Source organism: Mustela nivalis, assembly GCF_964662115.1.
Source record: "Mustela nivalis genome assembly, chromosome: 7".
In the NCBI taxonomy this organism is placed as follows: Eukaryota; Metazoa; Chordata; class Mammalia; order Carnivora; family Mustelidae; genus Mustela; species Mustela nivalis.
This window is the reverse complement of record NC_139026.1, coordinates 65,988,857-66,002,568: the sequence shown is the minus strand read 5'-3', so window position 1 is coordinate 66,002,568 and position 13,712 is coordinate 65,988,857. Positions and strand designations below refer to the sequence as shown.

Below are 13,712 nucleotides of genomic sequence, written 5' to 3'. Positions count from 1 at the left end.
GGAGGCTTTTAATCTAACAGTGATTTCCAGCATGAACTTTTGAACCAGATATCTATTAAATCCTGCCCTCCCTAATATTAAGCTATGTGACTTTAGGGAAGATAGCCTCTCTCTTCTCATTTTCCTCATCTGTAAAATGTGATAATAATACTATAGTCATTTTAAAAAGTATATCTAATTCATAAAATTATATCCATGAGGGAATACATGTATAGCACTTAGAAGTATATCTCTCACACTGTGCTAAACAAGTGCAGGGGTCAGAATTTTGGAACTTTGGCAAAGGGTAGACTATTCACAAAATAGAAATGATCAAAGCAGTTAAGTTTATGAAGATTATGGCCTTGCAATCCTGTGCAATATTTATTTTTTTTAAACAAACAGCCCTTGTCTTACAGAAAACTAAAAACGATACCCTTGAAAGCTTACAATCTTGTAACTTTTACTATTAAGAGTTCTTCTTTAGAGTGTCAACTTTTTGACATGCCTGGATCCTGCCTTTCTCTGCCCTGGCTTATACTGGCCCTGCTGCTTTCTCCAGCATCCAGATGCTAGGATGATCATACAACAGCAAAGAAAGATGACAGAGGTACAGAGGGCCACTGGAGCCAGCCACATCTTTGAAGTCACAGATGCCCCATCAGGTGTCATGTCTTCATTCTCAGCTGTGTGGTTTCTGCTGTTGGACCCCTTGGTTTTATTTAGTAATTGCTTGCTACTGTTGAGTCGGGATGGAATAGGCCTATGAAAAGCTTTTGTGTCTATGGGAACAAAGAAAGGAGAAATAGTCTTGTTATCTGGATTATTGATGAAATCAGTGCTGTGTGACACCATATTTACCTCTGTGGTAATGGAGTTATTCAGGGAAATGAGTTTTGCCCAAGAATCTGTGGTTAACTCCTTGGAATACCTAGTACTGTTTGTGTTGACAACCAAATCTTGATGTGTGGTTGATGGTAGCATTTGGTTTATCACTGTGGTTTGTTGTTCATCTAAATGCGTAGCTTTTAAAATCCTTAGTCTGTCCCGTGTGTTAGATGAGGAACGAGTATTTAGATATGTGGGACGTGATTGTTCAAAAACCAGCAAATCTGGATCTATACCTGAAAGATAAATAAGGCATCATTCATTTTATTTTTTATTTCAAGGAGAGAATATCAAAGCACAGCTTGGAGAAGTCTTGGGTTTGCCACCAAGTTAGTGAACTGAGCTTAAGTTCAAGTTCTACTATTGCATATTTCTGGAAGGCTTAGAAACGTCCTGGCCACATTTGAATTTATCTTAACTTTCAAGAACACTTTCTGTTACAAACAGCTGGCTCCATCATGGAGGATTCTTTGTGTCTGCCGGGGCTTCTGGGTAACAATAGCCAATGTTAGTGCAAGAATTGCAAAAAAAGCAGTAACCATTTGAGATATGAAGCATCTTAAAGTTTTAAAAAAATAAATAATACAGAAGTATAACTGTATTCAAAATCATGAGCAAAGCCCTCTGTCTCCTCCCTTCCCAGTCCCTGAAGGTAATGACTTTGTCTTCAGTATTTTCTCTCTTGTAAAGGAACTCCTTTCCCTCTGACTTCAGACACAAGCAAATATTGCTCTGTCTATAAAGGGGAGGGGAAAAAACTTCTCAACAGCTTTTCAGTTGTCTCTCCTATCAGTTTCTGTCTCTCTGCCTCTCTCCCTCTCAACATAACGATATCCATTTCCTTTCTTTGTTGTTTGCCTTCTGCCATCTTGTTCCATCCACACTATTCTGTCAGAATTATGCTTCTGAGATAATCAGTAGTTTCCATATTTCCTGGCCACCTCATTGTTCTGACTTCTCTTTTACCCTCAATCCTGCTGGCCATCCTTTCCCTAAAATTCTCCTTTTGTGACTCCCTGGAATGCAGACTCTCTTGACACTTTATCTCAGATTGCCTGTTTCTCATTTTTTCTTTCTTTAGCTGGTTCTCTCCTTGGTTCAAATTGGTTGTGTGCTTTCCACAATCTTTAGTCTGTTCTCTTTTCCCTTCATCTCACCCCTTCACCACACACACACACGAGTATCCTCATCGGCTGTCACCATTATGTCAGTGGCACTGAAATCCGCATCACCTGTTATTTCCTCTTTCTCGGTCCCTGGTCTCATTGCTCCTGTGGTCTACTGAAGGTTCCCACCTAGACATCTCATGTCATCACTGAACAGTCCCAAAGCCAACATCATTTTGTCTGGCGCTCTATCCCTTTCGGTGACCTCACCAATCTTCCATCACCCAAGCTGGAATCTATGTACTGCAGAGCAATCTTGGACTCCACTCTCTTCTTTTCCTTCATCCAAAAAGTGGTTCCTATCTGGTTCCCTCCCAATGTGCTGGTAATCATCCCTCCTCTTCATTGCAGTTATGGTCACCTTCTCCAGATCTAATGCTTCCCTGACTAGATATTCTAATTCGCATCCTGCATATTATTTTTCCAGACTAAAGACAATCACACTCATCACTTTAATGATAACATTCTCTCACTAAATTCCTTTGCTGGTTCTCTGTTGCTGACAATGTCAAGTCCAAACACTGCTTTGTCCAAAACACTTTTGTAACCTGGCCTACCCTATCCTTACCCAGATTTTCATTGCAACCCCGAAAGTGCCCCTTTTGTAGCCAGATCTGTTTTCTACTCTCCCATCGTGTGATACAGAACTCCTTGTCTTGCCTCTGCCTGGCCTCTTCCACGAAGCTGCCTCTGAACATAGGTTTCTTTAGTCTCCTCTTCTTTTGAGTGCTTGTACTTGAGGCAGTATCACACATTTTTGTATTTAATTAGGTTCTACACTAATTGTGAGCCTTGTCATATCAACTAGATTGTAAGAAACTCGAGGGCAGACATACAGCTGCCATCTTCTGCAATGCTGCTCCTGGCCTGAATTAGGTGTTCAGTAAATAAAACCAATGACGAAATTTAGCGCCTTTGTATCCGGATGGCAAAAATCTATTCTTTCACATTTACCAATTTGTACCATGTGTTTGTATACATGGGCAAGGCACGCTTAAATGTGTATTTATCTAAAATAATGGTTATCTTGGGACCATTGGTAGGCTAATGTATGTTAGTAAGTGCATTTCCTTGTCCTTGACATCAATCTTTGTAGAAGCCTTGTATACAGTGTCTGTCCATAGACCTCAAAACTGCCACTAAGCATTTTCTTTGTTCCTAGTAGTACGCTTAGCCCCTCTAGTAGGAATGCCTTCTTTTTTTTTTTTTTTTAATTTACTTGTTTTTTTCAGCGTAACAGTATTCACTATTAGGAATGCCTTTTTGGGCTTTTGCTAGGGGCTCCTGGAATATAGGTAATGCTTAAGCTCTTCTTTGATCACATACAATTTGTTATCATCTGGAATGAATTCATCAGTGCTGAGCATGCCAAACTAGAGCAAATTTATTTGTAGTTTTCTGCCCTGGATGCCCAAAACTTTTCCAGTTAGAGATCATGGGAAAATAGTGGTTCAGGTTGTTACCAGCCAGTTTCTAGGTTATACATCTCTACTAGAGCATTACCAACATTCTTCAGCATAAACACAAAATGCACAAATCATTACCTTCTGTTACGTTGTATAAAATGGCACTGGTTCCAGGCTCTAATATGCAGCTCTCCAGTGTGGGGCAGTGAACATGGAGGCAGTTGACATTGTCATGCATGGGATCATGGTAGAAGACAGCCACGTTACAGGAAACTGAAAGGAAAAGTGCATCTGCAGGTGGTTTTGGTTTCTCCCAGCTGGAAGAGCTCTGAGTAGCTTCTATTTCTTCCAAGAACATGGCATTCACACCAGTATATTGCAGGGCTATGTGCAGACATCTCACAGAACATGGTGAACTACAGTAACTGTTTCTATGAATGTGGAAAATGCCCTTTTAAAAGAAACTGTCCAGGGGCGCCTGGGTGGCTCAGTGGGTTAAGCCACTGCCTTCGGCTCAGGTCATGATCTCAGGGTCTTGGGATCGAGTCCCGCATCGGGCTCTCTGCTCAGCAGGGAGCCTGCTTCCCTCTCTCTCTCTGCCTGCCTCTCCATCTACCTGTGATTTCTCTCTGTCAAATAAACAAATAAAATCTTTAAAAAAAATAATAATAATAATAATAAAATAAATAAATAAAAGAAACTGTCCATGGATTTTTCTCTAATCTTTCACACATTCCATTCCACACAGGATTACCTGGAATCATTTTCCAATCCCAGGATTTTATGTTCATGAAAAGTTCAGTTGGCTACAGAAGCCCCTGGGGCTTATCAGATTTCTAGTTGCAGTGCCCTCTCAGAATGCTAATGCACCAGAGTTCACCAGAGAAAGAAAAACAAAAATCAAGTGACAGATGTTGTAACAAAAGAGGGAGTCATGGGAAGGCAAACACTGCAATTACTGGGAGAGGCCCGGATGGTAGAAAGGCAGCAGGCCAGGTGAACGCTACCCTGACCCTGATTATAGGGGAGCACTAGCCCCATTTGCAAATCACACATCCAATGGAAAGCCCATTCAATGTCCTTTAAAGAGGAAGAGAGTCCACTGACAAGGATGTGAACATTTGGAATTCTAGTGGGTGGGGGTACGTCACTGATGCTATCCCCCTTCTCCTAAATAACTTTGCTCCATAAAATGCATCATGTTATTTCTGGAAACCCTTAAGTCTGATTTGCTGAGTGCCAGTATCCAGTCTGTCCTCCCTAAAGTACAAAACAGACTTTCCTCCTGCTGCAGTGTAGTAGGAACCATGCGCTGGGAAATATCCATTGACCAAAGGTATCAACTTCTTTAATAAAATAAGATTACAGAGGGATAGTATACAATTACCAGACCTCAGAGTATCCCTAAAGCTGTTGTGGAACTGTGGTTGGCCAAACCTTTGCTGCTTCTGTGTAAGGTTAACTGTGGGGAGCTCTATCCCACCCCTCCCCCGTTACCTCTGGGCCAGCCAGGAGGATAAAGAAGAGGGCAGAATTCAATGAATAATACATTGCTGATACATTTTAGATTACAAATGCATTCCTTAAAGACTGGACTGTCAAGTTTAAGGGAAAGGATTAAAAAAGATTCAAATTTAGACATTTAAATTTTTGATAAGAAAGTAGTTGATGCTGTAAAGAGAACAATTTTAAAAGAAGTTTTATATTCCTCTTCGTGTACAGTTTAGAGTTCCAGCTCTGAACAGGTTAGTTATTGCAGGACTGTGGCTTTTTAAAGTTCTGGCTTCCAGCTAAAAACAGACGTGTGTTCGTGCCCTTTCTTCTGGAGGAAGAAAACCACAACTTGGAAGCTACAGAGGCTCTAAAATCATGGAATTCTACTGGATGCTTAAAGTATCTCTGGAAGTCCAGAGGACACAGTTTCCCTGCGATGGACAGTCAGGTAAATGGATACCATGGGAAAATGCTGAAAGGCACACCCCCCCACACACCTTCCCTTCAGGCTTATGGGAGTTAGAAGCATCTTTAAGGTGAGAATCTAGATTGGCAACCTTTTCCAAAAAATTTCCCTTTGGGGCACCTGGGTGCCTCAGTCAGTTAAGCGTCTGCCTTTGGCTCAGCTCATGATCCCGGGTCCTGGGATCAAGCCCTGCATTGGGCTCCCTGCTAAACGGGAAATCTGTTTCTCCTTGCCCTCTGATGTTGCCTCTGCTTGTACTCTCTCTCTCTCACACACACACACACACACACACTCTCTCTCTCTCTCTCTCTCTCTCAAATAAATAAATTCTGTAAAAAAAAAAAAAATTCCCTTTAAAAAATTAATTGCTCTCTTGTGTGCCTGATTAACTTTCTAGGGCTTCGCCCGGGACAGCTTCTCACACTGTGGTCAGTTTACACCCTTGGGTAGCCTCAGTACACATCCCAGAAATCTGCCATGTGTACTTGGATAGGAGGCACTGGCAATTAATAAGTCAGTATCAAACCATGGAAAGAAAGTGTAGAAGAACCAAGAGAATTATTTTAACATATTGTGTTGCTTTTGCTATTTCTTTCCAAGTAGCTTTAAAATCTTGGAAAAATGAAAAACAAATGAAAGTAGTCTTTAGACAATTATAACTGGAAATTCTGCAATAATGAAATGTTTTCCTTATTATAAACCTTGATCATATGACATGGGTGATGCTTAACTCTGATTCTGGACTTCAGACAAAAAAATCAGAATATTTAAAATATATACTTATTTTCTTTCTTTTTGCTAGTTGACATATATCTACCTGTGTCCTTCAAAACATCTAAACAATCTAAATTCTTGCTCGATGCAACCCACATTTGCTCAACACAAACAAGCACATTTCAAAAATTTGGAATATTGAGATCACCAAAAGAAGTTTGAAAAAGAAATTATTGTATTATTTTTTGAAGCCAAATATGCCATTTTGGGGGGATGTGGAAATATTGTTAGTTAACCCTCGAGGAAATCGTTTCATTTAGCGCTTTAGTGAAGAAAAGAAGATTCTGTGTTACCTGTGGGTTCCATGGCACTCTGGATCATCACCAGATTTGTAAACTGAGCCAGAACTGATCCAAATGGCAAAGTCAGCCTCAATCTCTCTCCTGCTTCCCCCATCCCCTTGTCTCTCCCTCATCTTCCCTAGTCCTGATCATCTGTTCCCTGGAACCTCTGCCTAGAGCTCCTTACTTAGGTCTTCATTTTCTAAGTTTCTCCTGATTTTTGCTCAGGCATATCATTGATACTTACCATCCTTCCTAAGGCAGCAGCTCCTGCTACATTTCTGGCCGGTACTTTCAGAATAATACTTCAGGAACCGAGCTCCCAGCTTCTGAGACTCCTCCAGGTCAATCAGAAGACCTGGAAAGCGACGGATCCAACAGTCTCTATAAAAAATGGTGGGTGAGCAGAGAGAGTCTGAGGTCCACCCCATGCTCAGCAGCAGCACCAAGGCTGTTTCCACCACTGCCACGTGCATTTCCGTGGTAGGAAGATCGGGCAAGAAGTCTGAGATCCAGACAGACGCCGAAGCTGACCATCAGGGTTGAGGACAGGTTCTGGAATTTCAAAGCTGTTGCTAAGGGACTCTCCTAGAGAGTCACCTTCTAGAAAAGTGAAGCCATTCTTTGACTGCATATTGATTTTTCTTTTGTTTCTTCCCAGCTGAGCCCTAGGTGAACATTTGACTTTTTGATGTTAATTCTGAACATTTTCCAGGCCATTTTGATACTCTGTCCCTTACCCTCTTGAAGATGTGGATTCTCTCCTCTGCTTTTCTTCTTTCTCTGAAAGTGAATAGTCACAGACACCTCTTCCTAAGTAAATAGAAAGACAAGTGGAAATCCTAGCCCAGAGCCTTTCTGAGGAAAACAATAATTTAGTCACTTGACGTCAGATAAAGGAAGGATCCATCACACCAGAAACAAGACATGGTTTGTAAGGGGACTGTTGTATGGTTTTAAAGAAACCTGTGACTGCAGACTTTTAATTTTTTAATTTTTATTATTTTTTTTAAAGATTTTATTTATTTATTTGGCAGAGAGAGAGAGAGATCACAAGTAGGCAGAGAGGCAGGCAGAGAGAGAGGAGGAAGCAGGCTCCCCACCAAGCAGAGAGTCTGAGGTGGGGCTCGATCCCAGGACTCTGGGATCATGACCCGAGCCAAAGGCAGAGGCTTAACCCACTGAGCCACCCAGGCACCCAACTGCAGACTTTAAAAAAAAAAATGTTCCCCCTATGATTTAAGTTCTGGTATTTACATTCACCAGAAAACCAGTTTGTGCCCTGGTTTAAATTTTTTGTTTTTATTAACAAAATAACAACAACAAAACCTTGAAAGTAAATGAAAACTGAAAATGAAAAAAAATTAATTTTGCAGTGATTTGAAAACATTGAATGTGGATATGTGGATCCTGGTCACTTCTTGGAGCTAGGCATTCCCCAGCCCCTCAAAGGTCAACCACAGACTTTCTTTAAAAAGAGAAAATAAAACATAACAGTGAAAATTGTGAAGAAGTTCAAAAAGTGAAGGGGGGGGCACCTGGGTGGCTTAGTCATTAAGCATATGCCTTCCTCTTGGTTCCTGATCCCAGTGTCCTGGGATTGAGCCCCCATTGGGCTCCCTGCTCAAGCGGAAGCCTACTTCTCGCTTTCCCACTCCCCCTGCTTGTGTTCCCTCCCTCGCTCACTCTCTGTCAAATAAATAAATAAAATCTTAAAAAAAAAAAAAAGTTCAAAATGGGGGCTTGTTTGCAAGTTATAAAAGATACTTCTTTGTGAAGCATATACAAAATGCATAGTATCTCTGACTAAAGCAGGGACAGTTTCTAAGAAATGTGTATTAGGGAAATGAAATGGTTTTAAATTTCTAAGTATTAATAAAAATCACTTCAATTGCAAGGCCAAAACATTCGAAAAGATACTAAAGGAGGCAAAAAATGGCCTCTCACTTTTGTGAAGGTTGTAGTTTCCATATCCCATGATGATGTCCAAGTTGACAAAGTAGTTCAAAATATGAAACTGTTGGGTTTTTATCCCATTTTTATACCAAGCTTAAGTGAAAATCAGCTTTTGGCATAAAGTACGGCTGAACTGCTCTTTTAAAAAAAAAAAAAAGATAAAGCTTTTTCTATCCTGTGATCTCAGTTTCTTTCGTACCTTTTGCACAATGACTCATTCACTTACTTGGCACAAAAATGTTAACATTCTTTGAATTTTCATTTCTCTACCTGTTTTGTAATAATAGCCTATCACATATGCTTTAATTTTTAGAAATATATGATTTAATCATCAATAATAAGCAAATAATCAAAGGGCTGAATAACTTTAAAAACAAAACATTTTACTTTCTCCTAAGCAAAAATTATAACATGGATTAACTCCTAACCCTGCATAAGCCACCTAAAATATACTAAAAATGATTAATGTGTTATTCTATTGAACTTCTCATAGAAAACAAGTTTCAGTTGCTTACCTGCAAATAATCCGACCATTCTGTCTGTTCCAAGGAGAAAGGGAAGAGAGGTTTCCTGATGGCAAAGTAAGGGACAGGCGAGGAACAAAAAGATTACTCCCTTTTTCTCCATGAGGTTCCATAGATACAGCAATTAGTTCATGCCCCGGGGACATAAACCAGAAAGTCAGCTTTCTAACCTTCTCCCCTCAGTGTCTTTCAATCACATTAAATGCAGTTTCTTTTGTGTGATATAGAATTCCTTGAAGTTCTCATGTATCCTGCAGGGATAATGGAACAACCCATAATTGCTTAATCCTTTTGCTGTCAAATGGTGTTCAAGTAAAGATCAAAGTTGCATTTTTTAAAGAATCTCCAAATACCAATGTAAAAGCATGCTTTAAAATTTTTTAAACATTTTTTTTTTTTTTTTTTTTTTTTGGTGATTGCATAAACATTCAGTTGGAAACCAGGAACTTCTTGGAGCCAAATATTTTGAAAAGGAGAGATAGAAACTGGACTGCAGGGGCAGAGGGAGGAATCCACAATGGGCTGAGATATGTGGCCCAGAAACATCTAGTCTCAAAATTGTCCATGTGAGATGAAATTACAGAAACCAGAAAGCAATTCTAACTCTGAATAAAAAATTGCTATATAGGCTTTTTATAGATTTTATCAAATATTGAGAACTGTTACACTATTGCAATGCAGTGATATATTGTATTTATTTCCAACTGAGTGCTCTTAAGAAGGGTTCAAAGATTGTATTCTTACCTTAAAAACCACATTTTTCTTCCAAGAGCCTGATTCAGTTGTTCTAGTCTGGGAACCAGAATTCTTAAAAGCGTCCCAGGTGATTTACTAAGATGTTTGGAAAACACTGACATAACACTGACTGCAAAAAAAATGGAAGTTTTACTTACATTAAGATGCTCAATCGGAATTAAATATGAACGATTTTTATTTTTTTTTTTTATATTTATTTGAGAGAGAGAGAGTGCACACATGGGGGGGTCAAGGTGGGGGTAGAGAGTGAGGGGGAGGAAAAACAGACTCCCTGCTGAGCAGGGAGCCTGACCTGATGGGGGTGGTATAAAGATGAAAGGGGTTGGATCTCCTGTCCCTTCCCAGAGATCATGACCTGAGCTAAAGCCAAAAGTTGGATAGCCAACACACGGAGAATCACCCAAGAGACCCTGAGCCATTTTTAAAGAACTGTACTACTTTATAGTCATTTAAATTGTCCCACATGCTTGCATGAAAGGAAAATATTTCAGTTTTGCTTGTTAAAAAAGAAAAGGAAATAATCTTTATTAAGATGTTTTGCTTTTTTATTAAATTGATATATGTTTCACTTTAAATACCCAAACTTTTGGGGCACCTGGGTGGCTCAGTTGTTAAACATCTACCTTCGGCTCAGGTTGTGATCCCAGGGTCCTGGGATTGAGCCCCACATTGGGCTCCCTGCTTCATGGGAAGCCTGCTTCTCCCTCTCCCACTCCCCCTGCTTGTGTTCCCTTTCGTGCTGTGTCTCTCTCTGTCAAATAAATAAATAAAAATCTCTAAAAAATTTAAAAAAATAAAAATAAAATAAAAATCCAAACTTACAGAAAAGCACAAAAAGGAATAAAAACTACAGTCCTATAGTCTTAACACTTTCATTAACATCCTTCTAGACATCTTTATAGAAAATATATATATATATATATATATATGCCATTGTACGTAAATGGATTCATGCTGTTCCAGAAACTGTTTTTTAAAGATTTATTTATTTTAGAGACAGAGAACATGAGTGGGAAGGGCAGAGGGGAGGGAGAGAGAATCTTAAGCAGACTGTACACTGAGCATGGACCCCACTCAGGGCTCAATCCCACGACCCCGAGGTCACGACCTGACTTGAAACCAAGAACCTGATGCTTAACTGACTCTGCCACCCATTTGTCCCTCCAGAAACTGTTTTCTAAATACCCAGGGTAAAATTATATTTTTCAGGGTTTCTAAAGAAGGATCTACATGTTTATCCTAAGTTGTAATGGCTCTCCAGTATTTCATTCTACGAATGTACCAAAATTTACTCTGTACTTCAGCTTCCTCAGCTATGAAGCAAAATAAAAAATTGTATTGTAATCCACAAAATCACCGACAATAGTGCTTGGCATATAATAAATACTCAATAAATGCTGGCTATTATTACTATTATACGTTATGTTTTCTAATTTTTTATTATTAAAAGCAACAATGTAATAAACATCTTGTACTTAAATATTTTTTTTCTTCTCAGTCATTAAGGTTGTATTTTCCAGAAATTCTTAAAGAAATAGCCTGTGTCTGACACTTACTGTAGTCTTTTGTAAAAAGATCATAAAATATAAAGTGTCTGAAGTGAGTCATAGTACCACAAAGGCCAGTCTTTATTATTCATTGTTCAGTCAATAACAGATCTATAAAATTATACCACCAACTATATATGAGCAATATTTTCATAAGGCTTAGAAATAATATTTTAGATCTTTTATAAATGAGTTTATATTGCTTTGACTTTGCATTTCTAGCTCAACAGAAAGCTTATTGTGTAAATTATAAAAATGATTTGTCTTTTAAGATACTTCAAATCCTAAGTGACATTATTATCATTATTAGGGTCAAAAAGCTTACAGGTTTAGTGCCTGGTATTGTCAGACTCACACCCCAGATTCCCTGCCCATGCTAATCTTACTCTGATAATATTACTGTGCGTGAATTGCCTTTCTGATGTGCATCATTCTTTGACTGTGATTTTTTTGGGTCTCTTTTTAGAAGGCAAGAAAATACCAGTCTGAGGCATATCCATGACGTTTGGAAACAAAAGCATCCATTGGTGAAAGATTCTAAAAGGACAGGGAAGAGACTAAGAGCCTGTTCTTCTTGGCTGACCCACTGAATCTGGCATTGTTGCCAGTGGAGGCACAAATAAATCCCAAGTCCAAGCCTCTTTAATAGAGGATGTGCCTCCCAGCAAAATTTGCCAGTTTAAGGCCTAATACTAGAGGTGGCGCTTTACTTTCCCAAAGACATTGCTAAAGTCATGGTTGCCTACACCCAAGAAACTTAGAATGTCTTGACTGCACCCTTATTGAGAACAGAAGTGTGAGAAGTTGCTTGAGAATCATTACTTTTATCAGTAATGATTTAAAGTCCAAGAAACAAGGCGAAAAGATAAAGTTCACAGATTTAAAAACAAAAAACAGATGAATAAGGCAAGTCATAGATCCATCCTTGTCTCCTTCACTTTTCCCAGGGAGGCCAGAATCCACTAGAATTTTTTTCTATGTCTTTAATATGTTAGTTCCTTATCCATGGTGTTTTATAGAGAAGATAATGGAGGACAACTCACCACGAGGCAGTTAAGTTACATAGTGAGAAGAACAAATTAACCAAAAAGGTGCTGAAATGATTTCCTGCTTTACCAATCTTTCTTCTCTGGTTTTTAATGCTTCCCCCCTTGCTAAGGTAAAATGTTAATCCGGTTGTAGGAGATAACTTGTTTCAAAAAGCGGAAATGTATTTATGAAGAAGGTGTCATTTAACAACTTGCCATTCCAGAAGACAGATGAAGCTTGTCATAATAAAAACAAAGCCCAAATACATCTCCTCCCCAAGTTGAGGACTATTACGGAAGAATCTTGGTCTGGGAAAAATTTCAAATTTTTTTTGTTTTTGTTTATTGTTTGTTTTGTTTTTTAGGATAGGGTGCCAGTTCCCTCCCAATCCTTATCCCTCCATCTACCCAAAGCTAACCTAACAGTATCCCTCTCACTCCCTTCTAAGATTAATTCATATCTCATGAACAACACGAGGTCTTCATTATTTGGCCTGAGCTTTTTACTCATCTCTTTGCAACGTCCAGTGAGAGAAGACCGGGAAGTTGCCCCTCCTTCAGTAGTCCTCATGGGCTGGGGAACATAGGGTGGCAAGAAACGCCACTCGGTAGGCCAGTATGACTAAAGGCGGCCAGATCTTCTGCTCAGACCATCTGTCATGGCTAGCCCAACCAAACTGAAATAGGAAAAGCAATAACTTTTAGACGAGGTTTTAAAAGAAGTCACGTGTCCTCACTTAAATTGTCTTTCTTTTAATAGCATAAAAAGACTTAACGGGCCCCAGCAGCAAATACAAGCTCGTCTGCTTCCCGACCCGTTTCATCTGCTGTACTGTGCAGCCCAGCGAGCCCTGCAGAACCTGCTGCCATCTGCCTGGACCTTCTTTCTGCAAGATGGCTCCTCCACGATGACCCTGGCGAAGAATCAGCTCTAGGTGTCACCTGCGTGTGTAGGGACGGCCTATGTGCCTCAGGCCCCGGGACACTATGCCGGATTGGGCTAGATGGGCGATCCCAGATGTGATGTCATTTTGACTCCCAGGACCCCCGACTCCCATCATCCCGGTCCCCCCACACCTGTTTCTTCTTCTCTTCTCTGTCACCCCGCTCGTAAAGCAGCGCGGAAGAAACAGCGGACTGGCTTCACCTCGCCTCCAGTCCCCCTCCCAACCCGCGCGTCGCTGCGGAGCCCGCAGGCCGCAGAGCCGCTGCGCCGGGCGTGCGGGGGAGGCTGCGGGGGCGTGGCCGCAGCCGGAGCGCCGGGGCCCGCAGCCCTCCCCGACAACGGATCCGCTCGCAGGTCTGGCGGGCGGCAGGGGTCCTGCGGGCGGAAGTGAGAAGCGAGGCGTGGCAGGAGGCTGCGGGCTGGGGGCTGGGATCCCCTCGGCGGCGGACGCGGCCCGGACAACCCGGACGAGGACGGCGGCCGCCTCCCGACGCCCGGCGC

At 40.7% G+C, this 13,712-nt stretch overlaps 1 pseudogene across 1 annotated transcript; it reads right to left on the bottom strand.

Annotated features, from left to right (window-relative positions):
* Positions 1-462: 462 nt before the first annotated feature.
* Positions 463-9,524, bottom strand: LOC309870250 (MANSC domain-containing protein 4 pseudogene; annotated as a pseudogene). Its single transcript has 4 exons — positions 8,926-9,524; positions 6,702-7,237; positions 3,578-3,712; positions 463-1,103 (listed from the first exon to the last, which is right to left on the bottom strand). The product of its transcript is annotated as an MANSC domain-containing protein 4 pseudogene (transcript).
* Positions 9,525-13,712: the final 4,188 nt, after the last annotated feature.